The sequence below is a fragment of the Fundulus heteroclitus genome, chromosome 21, assembly GCF_011125445.2.
Source record: "Fundulus heteroclitus isolate FHET01 chromosome 21, MU-UCD_Fhet_4.1, whole genome shotgun sequence".
Lineage (NCBI taxonomy): Eukaryota > Metazoa > Chordata > Actinopteri > Cyprinodontiformes > Fundulidae > Fundulus > Fundulus heteroclitus.
Genome location: NC_046381.1, coordinates 20,441,656 through 20,447,389, shown reverse-complemented (window position 1 = coordinate 20,447,389; position 5,734 = coordinate 20,441,656). Strand labels below are relative to the sequence as shown.

General features: G+C 41.5%; 1 long non-coding RNA gene across 1 annotated transcript in view; it reads right to left on the bottom strand.

The window, feature by feature from the left end:
- The window catches only part of LOC118556890, a 40,559-nt gene extending 35,027 nt beyond the window's left edge, over window positions 1–5,532 (bottom strand). The window contains exon 1 of the long non-coding RNA XR_004927455.1: window positions 5,382–5,532. This is a non-coding gene — a long non-coding RNA (uncharacterized LOC118556890). The remainder of the gene's footprint in view (window positions 1–5,381) is intronic.
- Window positions 5,533–5,734: the final 202 nt, after the last annotated feature.

Below are 5,734 nucleotides of genomic sequence, written 5' to 3'. Positions count from 1 at the left end.
TATTATGATATACAGTGGTGTGTAGTTTCTCAAAATCTCTATGCTCAAGACTAAACTCCAGTTAATGCTCTATTTTGTTTCGTTTTTTTTTTTTTTTTTACTTTACAGGTTTTGAAATGTGTGTAATGTGCGGTATGGTATCTAAGTCTGATTAATGTGTTGTTTTTTTATTGTTGTTTTGTCATAGCACACTTTTTAAAGTGTAAACATGACTAAATGGAGTGTTTGCCTGAAAGTTTGGCAGAAATCCGTTGAAAACGAGTGGAGGTGAAGAGGAATGTGAATCGTGGGGATATGCAGTAATCCAGTGTCTGTTTTGCAAAATGTTGCACTCATAGTTTTGTAAATGATGTGCGAATACATAAATAGTTAAAGTAGACTGGATGGAGAGCATCCGAAAACATCCAGCTGCAAATGTAAACGTGGAGTCTTTGGCACCCTCAGGCGATCTTTCCTCCAGGATAGCCGTGGAGTTAGCTCCGTTATCCGCCTGTTAGCTTTCAATAGTTTCCCTCCGCTTGCCCCCGTAGCGAAGCTATCCCTGTCAGCATGATACAGCCACCGCCATCTTTTCATTCTAGGATGGTGAGTTCATGGTGATGTAAAATGTTTTGAACGTGTATTGCATTTTTTTTTTTATTTAGGGCCAGAAGGGTTTTGCTCTCATGTAATAGAAGCGTGTTCTTTTACATGTTTGCTGAGTGACTGATATCGACTTTTGGCACTAGTGATTGTCTGGTCAAGAATGTCTTCCACCCGAGCTCTCTGTAGCTCCACCAGAGTTACTGTAGGCCTCTCAAATGCGCTTTGCCCAGCTTGCGAATTTACATGTATAAGCATTATTTTTTTTCTAATATAGATTAAACTGTGCTCCCTGATATGTTCAAAATTCTGGGAAAACATTTTTATAATCTACCACTGCTTTAAACAAACCTCAGAGCAGCTGTATTTATATTTATATTACATATGTAGACATTCTTATTATTCATTGGTTGTTGGGTACCAGTGGAAACATGGTCAGCAAACATGAAACAGGTTTTGTTGCTGAAATGCCAACAAAGTATTACTGGAATGGATAATTTTTGACATGACGTTATTTAATAATGGTTTATATAGTTTATTTATATATATATATATATATATATATATATATATATATATATATATATATATATATATATATATATATAGAGAGAGAGAGAGAGAGAGAGAGAGAGAGAGAGAGAGAGAGAGATGATGTTTTACTATTTAGATTTTTTTTATATTGTGTTCTAGTGAACATAATCCAGTAAACCCACAAGGAAATGAAAATATTAAAACATCTCCACAACTTAACAAATTTGTTATTCTGTCTTTTGCTAAGATATGCGATAGAATCTTTAGGATTATCTGGCTGCAAGCTCGTACAACTATTGCTTATGCCTTTGGCTGTCCTTGTCGTGACACTCACTCACACCTCGTAGTTTTAGCAGTCCATCAAAAGCCTCTACATATGCAGAAAAGTTGAACAGCCCGTGGAGGTGTGAAAAGAAAACACGGTTCCTGTGAGAAAATCACCTAGAACACTCCTCTGCGTATTACCCATCACCCACCCACACTGTTTAGCTTGTTAGCCTTCGCCGTTTATTGTGTATTTGTATGTGTGTGTGTCGGCATTTTTATCTCATCAAACTTGATAAAAAAAAAAGAATCACATTTGGGATCTACGAATTCCAGTCTGATCCTCCCCTGTTTGCCAAAGGTGTCTAACTCTTATCAAGACAAAAATAACAGATAAAAAAAAAAGCTTGGGCCTGAAAAACCGAAGGAGAAAAACATACGTTCTTCCCATTCTAATAATCAGTGCGCAGACTAACCAGGAATGAAACAGGTGTATGTGCATATCCGTGTAGGAGGACGGAGGTGGCGGTGTGAGCATGCTCTATCTGCTATTTTCTTGACTGGTAATCAGGCAAACACGCTGCAAGTCTCCTGCTATGATTTGCCCCCCAGTGTGTCTCCAGTCTCAGCGCCTGTGAGTAACTCTGTATTTTTCTATGCAGACATGCATGTAATTATATGGTGTCCAGACTCCACAGCTTATAGTGCATGGCTGTTTATGTCAGACTCTTTTGCATGCAACTTTTGTCTTTGCCTGGGTCTTCTGTGTGTCCATGCTTTCCACATCTCAGAATCTATATCTCTGTGACTTGCCTCTTCTCTGAGGTATTTTGGCGACTGAGGTTTACAAGCTGTGTGTGTGTGTGTGTGTGCGCACGTGTCCATGTGTGGGTGTGTGTGTGCAGGCTGACAGATGTGTGTATGTGTGTGTATGTGTGTATGTGTTTTCCGGATGAGGGTACAGTTCCTAGGACATTTAATCTATGGGGGAATTTCACGGCAGTTACAGCTTGTCATCAATCGTTTCGAGAGTAAAATACAGCAATGATTTTTTTTTTTTTTTTTTTTTGGTATTTAGATTATTATTTTATTGTTGGATATTTGGGACAAATTCACTCAGACCTCTGAGGTTTTTTTTTTTTCGCCTCCCTCTAGAAAGATTACAAAGTGTCAGTGTGAGAGCCGGCTGGAGAGCGAGGAAGATATGACTGCCAAAGTTTTTGTTTCCGTTTTGATGCTTTTTTTTTTATGCGGGGACGGTGATTTAAGGGCTGGATGACAAAGTTTAAGAGCAAACTCCACTTCTAATGCATTGGCAGAACTCTGATTCCGAAGCTTTAGGAAGGACCAGCCTCATATATCTGCAGTCATATGTGTTCACTTAGTAAGGCACAGCTGCTAGTGCCATTAGAATGATTTCCTGTGTGCGTATGTCTTTTTATCTGTCCCTTCAACACACACATGCGTCTGAAGGCTCTGTCCAAATTGAGTTTAGCAGGACACATATTTTACAGCCGTCTGAGTCACTGTGATGTTCAGGTGCTTCATTGTAAAATGTGACCCGGGTTGTCTTGTAGCACATATCACAACCTAAGAAAAAAAAAATAAAATATATATATATATATATATATTGTTGCATATGTTGCATATTCCCTCCTTCAACATTTTTTTTAAAGGACAAAGGAAGTCATAGCATCTGCTTTAAAACCCTGAACAAAGAATAGAGGGCAATAGCTTATCTAGGTCTTAATATTAAAAGCTTTTAGTCTTTAAGCTTGCACGGGGGAAAAAAAAAACAAAAAAAAAAAACAAAGGACACATTTGTTTAATAGAATAATCCTTCATTGTGTTTAAGACGACTCCAAAGCTTTCATATTTGAGCCTTAATGTTTCGACAAGCTGTTCAATCAGTTGTTTTTTTGAGGAGATTGTAAATGGCAGGCTGTCTCAGAAATACGTTTCCTTGTTTTACCTGACCCACTTTTTGCTTTGCTGTGTGTTCAGGCGTAAGTGTTTGTGTCCCTTGCGTGCGCGCGTGCGTGTGTGTGTGTGTGTGTGTGTGTGTTGCTTTGTCCCTCTTTGCTCAGAAAGTTGTAAATATAATCTCAGACACATGTTACTCCGACTGATTTTTTTTTTTTTTTTTTGAAAGATTTTTTTTCTATACTCGTGTCAGCTGCGATTAGCATAACTTTTGCCAAGACAGAAGTGTGCTCTTTTGGGTTTGGCCCCCATAGATGCTTGTACACACACACACACACACATACACATATATATATATGTAAACCATTTGGTAAAGAATAACTCAGCTGCCATTTTGAATGATACCGCAATGACTATTTGATGCAGTGATTTATCTCAGATGCAGCTTGAAATCAAACTGCAGCAGGCGAAGATGAGGAACATGACAGACAAGCTCCGAAAAGAGAACCTTTCTCCCAGACCATCTCCTGAAGAGCCGTTCCCGGCAACGTATCATTACACGCCCGGGCCTCCGAGAGCACATTTTGACACTCGCCGGCCTCCAACTTTTAATATCGCCCTCTCTGTGTCTCAGAATGCAGCCATGTAAAATGCAGCTGTGACCATTGTACCGCTCGCCGAAACTGTTTCATTTACATTCATTTTGAGCATGGGAACGGAGGTTTCCTATTCCATCACGAGACGGACCCTGTGCAAAACGAATTTCTCGCCTTCCCCTGGAGAGCAAACGGAATAGGGATTCGGAACACACCCATCAGACAATGGAAGAGGTGGGGGTCTCACTTTTTTTTTTTTTCTTCTTTCTTCGTATTCTCCACACCTCCCTGACCCTGCTTTCCCTCAACTTGCCCCGGCGGGGTGGGGTGGGGGGAGAAGTGCACTGGCGAAAGAAGGTGTAGGGACTGGAGAGCTTACAGAAAAGTCTGATAAAAAGTAGTTAAAGGAAAGAGAAACAATACGACGGTGGCTGACAAATGCTCGGCGACAGAAGACGGATGCAGTGAGGGATGGAACGAGGGGGAGAGAAGATGAGAATATATATGCGGTGGCCAGTGTTGTGAGACAAGGCAGGTTGCTGTCACTTTAAAAATGACTGTAATAAAAGTGACCGTCGGAAGATGGATCTGGTGATTTTGGCTTGCTAATCAGTCATCTGTGAAGAGGACCAAAGCCCAGATTCAACGGCCGCCTGACACCAACTGATTGATGCCTGTGCCCGATTAAAAAAAAAAAGAAGAAAAAAAAAAGAATGAAAGAAAGGCCCATTAACTGTACTCCTATTAAACTGGGTGAAAAGCCAAAAAAAAAAACCATAATAAAATCATATTTTCTTCCATTACGTGCTACTGATCTCTATTCTGTGTTCTTTTTTTTCCATTCTTATCTGTTCTGTTTTTTTTTTTTCTTCTTCTTCAAGATATTCTGTTCCTCTTAGTTATTACTGGCACAGAGTGGGAGGCGATGTTAATCAGCAGGGCCTACGTTTGCATCCTGGACGTCACTGCTGCACACTCGAGTGCAACCCTCAGATCAGATCAATAAGAGGCCCGAGCAGCCCAATCAGCTGTGGGCCCCGCTGGTTTCCTCGTTAAATATGCAAATGACAATTTGCCCCGAGTCCAGATGCCTCGGCCCCGCGTGACCACAAACCTTTCTTATTTTTTTTTTTTTTGCCACATGACATGCGAAGGAGAAAAATAAAAAAATAATGGCCCCACAGTCGAATCTCATATTTCCTCATCTCCCCACCACTAGACACATACACGAACCCACACGTACACACACTCGCACACACACACACACACACACACACACATACACACACAGGAAGATTGCCTGCAATAATAATAACCCCACAGACGACAGCTTCAGCCCCCTCCTTCCAATCCCCCACCTTACCCCCCTCCCTCTGCCCATCACCACCACCATATACAATCAAACAAAGCCTCACTCTTACCTTGCGCATGACCAATCCTTCCATCTCTCCCCCCCCTTCTTTTTTTTTTTTTTTTTCTTACCTCCACCATTATCACTATGCATGCTCTTCCCTCTCTGTAATCCAAACCACACCTAGCAGTAGCAACACCTTGCACTGTCCCGACTGTCCTACAGCCTACAGCATGGCACTCACACCCCCACCAAATGCAGCCCTGGTCTGCCGTTTTTCCCATCTATCCCTTTTTCTCTACCCCAGTCTCCCCCACCACCACCACCACCCCTCCACCCCCAGTCTCTCTCTCTCACACTTTTCCCTTTCTCTCCACTCTTCTCCTTTCCTCTCCCTCTGTCTTTTTCCCTCTCCCCCTCGCTCCTGGCTGGTGCTGGTGAAATATCAGGGCAAACGGATTCCAGCTTTTTTCTCTGGCTCAGA